Source organism: Aquarana catesbeiana, linkage group LG12 (genome assembly GCF_042186555.1).
Source record: "Aquarana catesbeiana isolate 2022-GZ linkage group LG12, ASM4218655v1, whole genome shotgun sequence".
NCBI classification, from domain to species: Eukaryota; Metazoa; Chordata; class Amphibia; order Anura; family Ranidae; genus Aquarana; species Aquarana catesbeiana.
The window spans coordinates 65,749,836-65,760,339 of record NC_133335.1 but is presented as its reverse complement, the minus strand read 5'-3'; positions in this window follow the sequence as shown (position 1 = coordinate 65,760,339).

Here is a 10,504-nt window from a genome sequence, read left to right as displayed (position 1 = left end):
GCCCATTTGCAGCCTCATTGTGCCCACCTGCAGCCGTACGTTTGAAAACTAAAACAGCGGGTGTCTCCCACTGTGTCATGCAGTCTGTTCAGCGGCCGTCCACTTTGACAAAGCCCCGCCTCCTCCGTGATAGATGGAACACCGATTCAGTTTACCAGCATTGTATCAGTGTTCCATCTATCACAGACGACAAGGAGGTGGGGCTTTGTCACAGTGGATGGCCGCCGAACAGACTGCATGACACAGCAGGAGACAGTTATCAACACAGCTGTTTTAGTTATCAAAGGTATGGCTGCAGGTGGGCACAGTGAGGCTGCACCCTCAATCGAGTAGAAGCCGAGGGGGGCTTTTTCAGCATAAAAAATGTGCTGAAAATGTCAGCTTATACTCAAGTATCTACGGTATATGCTGTAATGATATATAAACATATTATTAACACAAAAATTTGTATAGAAAATAAATACCAAGAAAAATATACACTGTATATGTTCATTGTATATTTCAACAATATTAATAAATGATATCACATCTAATTTACATCACTTTTAATGATCAATTGATGAATCAAAATATGTTCCAATAAAGCTTGTCACATGCACTATGGCATGTTGTGGGAAAGAAAGAGAGAGAGAGGAACAGGACGAGCACCTATAACAAAGTGCCCATATATTCTATAATGTAACTAGTTCCTAAATTTGAAATATATACTAAAAAAAAAAAAAGAAAAGAAAAAACAAGGAAACCCCCTCTCCCCATAATTGAATATCTAAAACTGCACCTATAAAGCGTCAATGTCCGGCTTGATGCGAGCACTGAACTTATTCTCTCTGTAGAAGAGACGCTTGAGAGGGGATATGATTTCAATTTACAAATACAGTACTGGTGACCCCACAATAGGGATAAAACTTTTTTGAGAAAGGGAATTTAAAAAGACACGCAGCCATTCACTAAAACTAGAAGAAAAGCAGTTTAACCTTAAACTGCGTAGAGGGTTCTTTACTGTAAGAGCAGTAAGGATGTGGAATTCTCTTTCACAAGCAGTGGTTTCAGCAGGGAGCATAGATCATTTCAAAAACTATTAGATAAGCACCTAAACGATCACAACATACAGGGATATACAATGTAATACTGACATATAATCACACACATAGGTTGGAGTTGATGGACTTGTGTCTTTTTTCAACCTCACCTACTATGTAATTATGTAAAGGAGGGATGGATAAAACCACTACATAAAAAATGTTTTTCCTTTCCCATCTTTGTCCATTTTTACCATCCCTCCACCCCCCTTCCCCCTCCCTTCCCCTTCCCCATCATTCCTTTTTCTTTCTCTTCTATCCCCCCCCCCGACCTTTCCTCTCCTCTTCCCCCACTTTTTCCTTTCCTTTCTTACCCCCTCCCCCCCTTTTCCCTTTCCCTTTCCCCCCTTTTCCACCCCACCCCCACCCCTTCACTTCCTTTCCCCTCTCCCTCCCCTTCCTCACTTTTTACCATCCCCCACATCTATTGTTGGAAACCCTCATCCCACTTATTTACCTTCCCCTATTTTTAGATATAGCTGCCAATCCTACCTTTATAATTTGAAAACCCCATCAATATATAGGAGCATCCTTCCTTGTCAGGGGGACGAGGAGTCAACCCCCATGGGCTCTCCAGGCTTCACTCCCATCAAGCCGGTCATTGACGTTTTACAGGTGCAGTTTTAGATATTCAATTATGCTTTTTTTTTTAGTATATATTTCACATTTAGGAACTAGTTACATTATAGAATATATGGGCACTTTGTTATAGGTGCTCGTCCTGCTCCTCTCTCTCTCTTTCTTTCCCACAACGTGCCATAGTGCATGTGACAAGCTTTATTGGAACATACTTTGTAGATTTATCAATTGATCATTAAAAGTGATGTAAATTAGATGTGATATCATTTATTAATAGTATTGAAATATACAATGAACGTATATATTTTTCTTGGTATTTGTTTTCTATATGAATGTTTGTTAATATGTTTATATATCATTACAGTATATAGATAATCTGTGTTATTATCCAAGGCCCTGATGAAGCGGGTTATCCCGTGAAACACGTAGGCCATATACCTAGATTTTCCAGTTGGGATAACAATAATCCTGGACAACCTTTTTAACTAGTTCTTTTAGAACGTTTTTATAATCAATCACGTGTATGTATAGAATAAATATATGTTTATTACATAAATCTCTATGATCTGTGTTTTCATTAGACCTTGCAAGGTACATGTAAAGTCCCACCTTATTTTGTTCTAATATGCTATATGTCTATTTTGGGATGGTACCTTAGTAAGGTCATAATTGTCTCACACTCGTCCCCCGTACCTCTTTACTATCAAATAACCACTTGTTACAACCAAGGTATGCTGAATACCATCTCTGAATGCACAACACATCGAACCTTGGAGCAGATGGGCTACAGCAGCAGAATTCCACACCTCCTGTCAGCTAAGAACAGGAAACTGAGGATACAATTCACACAGGCTCACCAAAATTGGACATTAGAAGATTGGAAAAATGTTGCCTGGTCTGATGAGTCTCGATTTCAGCTGCAAAATTCAGATGGGAGGGTCAGAGTTTGGCGTAAACAACATGAAAGTATGGATCCATCCTGCCTTGTTGGTGTAATGGTGTGGGGGATCTTTTCTTGGCACACTTTGGGCCCCTTAGTACCAACTGAGCATCGTTTAAACACCATCGCCTACCTGAGTATTGTTGCTGACCATGTCTTTCCCTTTATGACTACAGTGTACCCATCTTCTGATAGCTCCTTCCAGTAGGATAATGCACCATGTCACGAAGCTCAAATCATCTCACCACTGGTTTCTTGAACATGACAATGAGGTCACTGTGCTCCAATGGCCTCCACAGTCCCCAGATCTCCATCCAATAGAACACCTTTGGGATGCGGTGGGATGGGTGATTCGCATCATTGATGTGCAGCCAACAAATCTGCAGCAACTGTGTGATGCTATCATGTTAAATTGGACCAAAATCTGTGAGGAATGTTTTCCATCACCTTGTGGAATCTATGCCAAGAAGCATTAAGGCAGTTCTGAAGGAAAAAGGGGGTCCAACCCGGTAATAGCAAGATGTACCTAATAAAGTGGCCGGTGAGTGTACGATTGCTAAACGAGCCATATTGTAATTTAATGTTATTAAAAATTACCTTTTTATTCTGCAGCACTGTAAGTTTCTGTAAAATTCAATGCAATATAACCGTTGGTGTACAGAATGCCCCCAGAATTGCAATTTCCTGGTTGTGTGATTGGCTCTATGATTTTCCCAAAAGTCTGCATTAAAATACGAGTCAGATTTAGGCATCCACTGCAATAGGAATTTCAGTTTTGGGAAGCTACTCCCAAGGGTTAAATACTTCTAAAAGGCTTTTCTCATTAAAACACTGACAGTGTACCAACTGATTATAATGATCTAGACCCTCCCATTCAGAATCAGTATCTAAAGGACATAATGACACAAACAGCTACTTCTTTAGAGGAACAAAACGTAGATATCTGTTACAAAGTTTGTTACAATCACCCCCTAGGAACACATTTAACCCTTTGATCGCCCCTGATGTTAACCCCTTACCTGCACTGATCACTGTATTAATGTCACTGGTCCCCAAAAAATGTCAAAAGTGTCAGGTGTCCGATTTGTCCACTATCGCAGTCCCGCTAAAAAAAAAAAAAAAACGCTGATCGCCACTATTTTTAGTAAAAAAAATACATAAAAATATCCCCTAGTTTGCAGAAGCTATAACTTTTGCAATATACGCTTATTTTTTTTTACCAAACATATGTAGCAGAATACATATTGGCCTAAATTCATTAAGAAATTTGATTTATTACATTTTTATTGGATATGTTTTATAGCAAAAAGTAAAAAATATTGTTTTTTTTTTCAAAATTGTCGGTCTTTTTTGTTTATAGTGCAAAAAATAAAAAAACGCAGTGGTGATCAAATACCACCAAAAGAAAGCTCTATTTGTGGGAAAAAGGGACATTCATTTTATTTGGGTACAGCGTCATACGACAGCGCATTTGTCAGTTAAAGTAAAGCAGTTCCGTATCGCAAAAAAATGGCCTGGTCATGAAGGGGGGTAAACCACTTGCCGACTGCTGCACGCCGATATACGTCGGCACAATGGCAGCAGTGGGCAAATGGGTGTTCCTGTACGTCCCCTTTAATTGGCGGGATTAGCGGGCGCGCTGCCGCCGGTGCGTGCACGCCTGCCGCGTACAGCCTGTGTACCGCGATTGTGTCACGGAGCAGCAGAACGGGGAGTTGTCTAAGTAAACAAGGCATTTCCCTGTTCTGCCTAGTGACATGACAGAGATCACTGCTCCCAGTCATCGGAGCAGTGATCGCTGTCATGTCAGTGGTAGCCCCTCCCCCTCACAGAATCGCTTCCTAGGACACACTTAACCCCTTGATCACCCCCTAGTGTTTAACCCCTTCCCTGCCATTGTCATTTACACAGTAATCAGTGGAACTGAAAAAAGAATGCAGGGCATTTTGTGATTGGTGTGTGTAAAAGTTATAGCGTCTACAAAATAGGGGATAGTTTTATGGCTTATTTATTTATTTATTTATTTATTTTTTTACTAGTAATGGCGGCGATCTGCGATTTTTATCGGGACTGTGACATTATGGCGGACACATTGGACAATTTTGACACATTTTTGGGACCATTGGCATTTTTACAGCGATCAGTGCTATAAAATTGCATTGATTACTATAAAAATGTCACTGGCAGTGAAGGGGATAACCACTAGGGGGCAGTGAAGGGGTTAAGTGTGTCCTAGTTTGTGTTCTAACTGAAGGGGGGATGGGACTTTGCAGGGGAGATGACAGATCGCTGTTCATACTCTGTATGAACAAACGATCTGTCTGTTCTCCCCTCACAGAACCGAAAACTGTGTGTTTACACACACAGATCCCTGTTCTCCGTGTGCCCCGAGCAATCGCAGAAGCCCCAGCAGTGATCGCGACCACCGGGCACTCGCATCGGCTCTGTCGGCGAGCAGGGGGTGCGTGCGCATGCCTCCAGCAGAGCTCACGCGCCCCTAGTGGCCGTCTATGTTACCAACATAACATGAGGGCGATTCGCGCAGCCGAGCCATGTTGCCGCAGTACAACTGCGGCGGCTGGTCGGCAAGTGGTTGACCACCAGAAGGTTTGCCCCCCTTCCTGATCAGGCCATTTTTTGCGAGACGGCACTGTGTAACTTTAACTGACAATTGTGAGGTCGTGCGACACTGTACCCAAATAAAATGTATGTCCTTTTTTCCCTCAAATAGAGTTTTCTTTTGGTGGTATTTGATCACTTCTGCGTTTTTTGGTTTTTTTTGTTTGTTTTTGCTATAAACAAAAAATGACCAACAATTTTGAAAAAAAAACAATATTTCTTCATTTCCACTCTAAAACACATCCAATAAAAAAATGGAAAAAAATTGAATTCTTCATCAATTTAGGCCAATATGTATTCTGCTACATATTTTTGGTAAAAGAAATCCAGAAAAGCATATATTGATTGGTTTGCGCAAAAGTTATCGCGTCTACAAACTATGGGATATATTTATGGAAATTTTTTTTTTTTTTTTTTACAAGCAAAAGTGGCAAACAGCAACTTATAGTGGGACTGCGATATTGCGGCAGACAAATCAGACACCTAACTGACACTGTTGACACTTTTTTGGGGACCAGTGACATTATTACAGTGATCAGTGCTAAAAATATGCACTGTTACTGTACTAATGAGACTGGCTGGGAAGGGGTTAACATCAGGGGTGATCAAAGAGTTAAATGTGTTCCTAGCTGGTCATTCAGTGTAGTAGAGGAGGTGCTTTTACTAGTGGAAGGCATGGATCGGTGTTCTTGCTTTAGAGAAGCACAGGATCCATGTAGCCATATATTCATTTGTGAGAGATGGCAATGATGAACCTGAGTGAAAGAACTTGCATCCCTTTAGACAATCATGTTTTCTCCCTGCTGGCCACTGGATGGTGCAGACTTTAGCTGTGTTGTGCTACTCAGTTGCATGATTACTGTTCCAGAAGCCGGTCTGAGAATATATACAAGTAATTGATGGGCATACTGCATAGCTAAAGTCTACACCAGTGATGGCGAACCTTGGCACCCCAGATGTTTTGGAACTACATTTCCCATGATGCTCAACTACACTGCAAAATGCAGGAGCATTATGGGAAATGTAGTTCCAAAACATCTGGTGTGCCAAGGTTCGCCATCACTGGTCTACACCATCCAGTGGCCAGTTCCCTGCCCAACATGCACATCTAAAGTCAGGGGTGATCAAAGGGTTAAACGCGTGACTAGCAGTGTAGTGGGGGAGGTGCTTTTACTAGCGGAAGGCATGAATCGGTGTCCCTGCTTTACAGAAACACAGGATCCATGCCTTCTGTACTACCAGAACAGCAATCTGCCTTGTTTACATAGGCAGACTGCCATTCTGTACTGAACTGTACTGAACGATCAGCGGGTGCCGGCAGACATCGGGTCCACGGGATCCGTTGATCAGCTGCCTCTGTGTAAAATCACAGTGGGAGCGAGCCGCGTCCAATACCCAAAAGTGCAGGATCACGTATACCTGTATATATACATTCATGTCTGTGTCTATAACTCCGATCTCGCAAAATCTCACTCTCCAGCCACCCATTTTGATGCACTGAGAGCAGAGATTACAATTGTGAGTGATGACAATGATGAAAGAACAGGCATCCCTTTAAACAACCATGTTTTCTCCCTGCTGGCCACCGGATGCTGCAGACTTTAGCTGTGTTGTGCTAAACAGTAGCTTGATTACAATTCCAGAAGCCAGTCTGAGAATATACACAAGTAACTGATGGGAATACTGCATAGTTAAAGTCAACACCATCCAGGGGCCAGTTCCCTCTCCGTCTACGAAACATGCACATCTAAAGTGTGCCTGGGGATGTATTATTTCACTGTGGTTCAGGTTGAAGAGCAATACAATGGCTGGGGGCACTGCAAGAAATCACAGAAAATGCAGTTTTGCAAACAGCTGGAAGCTGGTAGGGGAGCAAAGAGAAAGTGACTATAAAAGGGTTCGGGCAGTTAAGCGAACCAGTCTGTCCTGTATGGGCAAAGGAGTGGTGTTGCCCGCAAAACACAATAGTAGTTTTTTTATTCTTTTTTTTTTTTTCTTAAACAAAAATTAGATCGTTCTTGGACTCCAGTTTTGGCCTGGCACTCCTTTCTGTATTTCTATGGTTTTAGCTAGATGGGCAAATGACAAGTTCACTTAATTCTGCAGAAAACTATTTTGTTCTAAAAGCATGATCACATCTTGGAGCATCTATTTAAAACAGCAGGATAGGAAAGTGAACGGCTGAGCTGGAATCAGCTTGAGCTCTATATGTAAAGCATGCATTAGCCAGTACATTAGGCAGCTGAGCATCTGCAGTAATGAGAACATAAACAATTCATAGCAGACTAACCCAAGAGGAAATGTTTTTCCTAAACAAAATATAGCAGAAAATGAGTATACATTAAAATGGTTTGCTTAGGAATTTATATACTGTAATCCCAGCCAACAAATACTTCCAGAGCCAAAGAACACAGGATTAATATGGAAAATCGTCATTGAAAGCAGAGGCATGCAAACTCATAGATACAAATAAAGCTCTCGGGATACACCTATTACTTCAGTGCAAGATGCAGTTGGAGTGCAAACTCAAACCTACCAATCACTTTTGAGTTTACAGCACGTTACTGTAGTCAGCAAATTTTACAATATATAATGTGATTGTCTGCTTTTTTATATTGGCTTTTATTTTAGTGTAGAGATTTCAGTACAGTTTTTTTGGGGGTGATAATTAGGGACGAGCAAACCGTGCAAAGTTGGATTGCTCAAAATTTGGCGAATGCAGGGGGAATTTAGTAAACACCGAACAAAGGGCATGGGTAGCAGGGCACGGCGATAGACAGGGGTGTATCTACCGTGAGGCAACAAAGGCGGCATTTTTCAGGACGGCAGCGCCTGAACCGTAAATGGAAAGTGGTGACCTGTAAAGGCTTTTAAAGCGTCGCCTATGGATAGTAAAATTTATGCCACCCAATTTTAGTCTTGCCTAGGGCAGCACAAAACCAAAATACCCCACTGGCCATAGAGGTACCGAGGCAAAAAAATATTTTTAACTTGTTGCCGCCCACCCACTGTCAAATGATGGCGGGGCTCTTGTTCTGGGATGCTGTCATGTGACGGCGTCCCAGAACGGCCGCCCTCACGCGCCCGCGGGGACATGGCACGACCCCAATCTAGGTAAAGAGCCGCGTCCACGGCTCTTTAACCATGTGATCGGCTGTGTCCAATCACAGCTGGTCACATGTAAATATGGAGATGCTGGAAATCGCCTCTCCTCGCCTCACACTGACAGAGTGTGAAGCGAGGAGAGCCGATCAGCGGCATCACCTCACAGGGGACAGCTAGGGATGTAATCAGGGCACTGATCATCAGTGCCCTGATTACAATAAAGAAATATAGTGTAACTTACAGTGCCCACCAATGCCAACATACAGTACCCTGCAGTGGCAGCAATCAGTGCCCACCACTGCCCACAAGTGCCAAAAATCAGTGCCCATTAGCCATGCCAGTCAGTGCTGGCAATCAGTGCCGCCTATCAGTGCTGCCCATCAATGCCCATCACTGCTGTCCATCAATGCCCATCAGTGTCGCCCGTCAGTGCCACCCATCAATGCCCATCAGTGCCCATCTGTACCGCCTATTCATGCCACCTATCCGTGCCGCCTATCCGTGCCCACCAGTGCCGCCTATCAGTGCCCACCAGTGTCGCCTATTAGTGCCCAACAGTGCCACCTAACAGTGCCCATTGGTGCCACCTATCAGTGCTCATCAGTGCCACATATCAATGCCACCTATCAGTGCCCATAAGTGCGGCATATTAGTGCCTCCTCATCAGTGCCACCTCATCAGTGCCCATAAGTGCTGCCTCATCAGTGCCCATAAGTGCCACCTCATCAATGCCCACCAGTTCACCCTATCAGTGCCCATCAGTGCCGCCTCATCAGCGCAGATCAGTGAAGGCAAAAAATTACTTAGTTACAAAATTTACTGACAGAAAAAAACTAAAAACCTTTTTTTTCCCAAAATTTTTGGTATTATTTTTTTGTAAAAAATAAAAAACCCAGCAGTGATTAAATACCACCAAAAGAAAGCTCTATTTGTGTGAAGAAAATGATAAAAAAATTTGTTTGGGTACAGTGTAGCATGACTGCGCAATTGTCACTCAAAGTGCGACAGCGCTGAAAGTTGAAAAATGGCTTGGGCAGGAAGGGGATGTTAGTGCCTGGTAGGCAAGTGGTTAAATACCATGCAGCCAGAAGAAGCTCTATTCATTCGGCTCCAAGGGCAACATTGAAAAAACACCAGAAAATAACACACTTGGGGGATGCCCTAAAGTTGCACATGAAGTTACAGAACAGTATGATGTAGTTCTTTAAAAGCGACATTTACAAAAAAAATGGTACAGGGTTCCCCATAACATCCCAACTAGACCCTTATGCAGGCATGCTGCTTGGGTAGCCAGGAAAGGTAACCCCTCTATCTTCATGTACCATACCAGGGCACATGGCTTTGAACATTGAGGGTGTATATTGCAAGGGGATAAGGCAGCCAAACTAATACTGTCACTACCACTTCGCAGAGTATCCTGGATGCTACAGAAAAGCCTATGTGATGAAGACAATACAGAACAGTGTTCAAAGTTGTGCCCATTGTCCTTCAGGATCAGGGACACTTAGCAACTAGGCTGTTGGAGTTTTTTAGAATGTAATATTATACAGAATGCAACATGAGAAGTGTTATATGTAACGTTGTAAAATAACAAAGTTATTTTGTAAGATAGGAGGGAACACCATAAACTCCATGGTGGATTGGAACTGAAGCTGTAGATCTTGGAGATCTATACAATGCTCTGAATGCAGACCTCCAAACAACAACAGAAACCAATTTGTAACCTTCAGCTCCAATACAGTTCATGATAGCAAAGATACAAATTGGTTTCTGTTGTTGTTTGGAGGTCTGCATTCAGAGCATTGTATAGATGCACGATCCATGGATTTTAAAATCTAACACATAGAATGCGAGTAGTGGTCCATAAGCTCTATGGGTTAGCCTTGCAGCTGAAGGTCTGGGTATGAAGCTTAAACGCTTCAATTTTTTCCAAGAAGTAGGTCAGTTGGCCTTTTCTCACATTGACTCTATTGTGTGATTAAGACATGTATGAGAAAAGCTGGGAAATTAAGCAAATTCTTCTATTTACTGTGTAAAGAATTGTAGAAATATGAACACAACAGTGGTGGTCTTTGGGAATAGGGGGTGGATGAATCTTTATCCTCCCATACACTTCCGGTAGTGTCTGGTCTCCTTTTGCTTGCTTTGGTTCCACCAGCTGATCAGTGACCATTACATAACA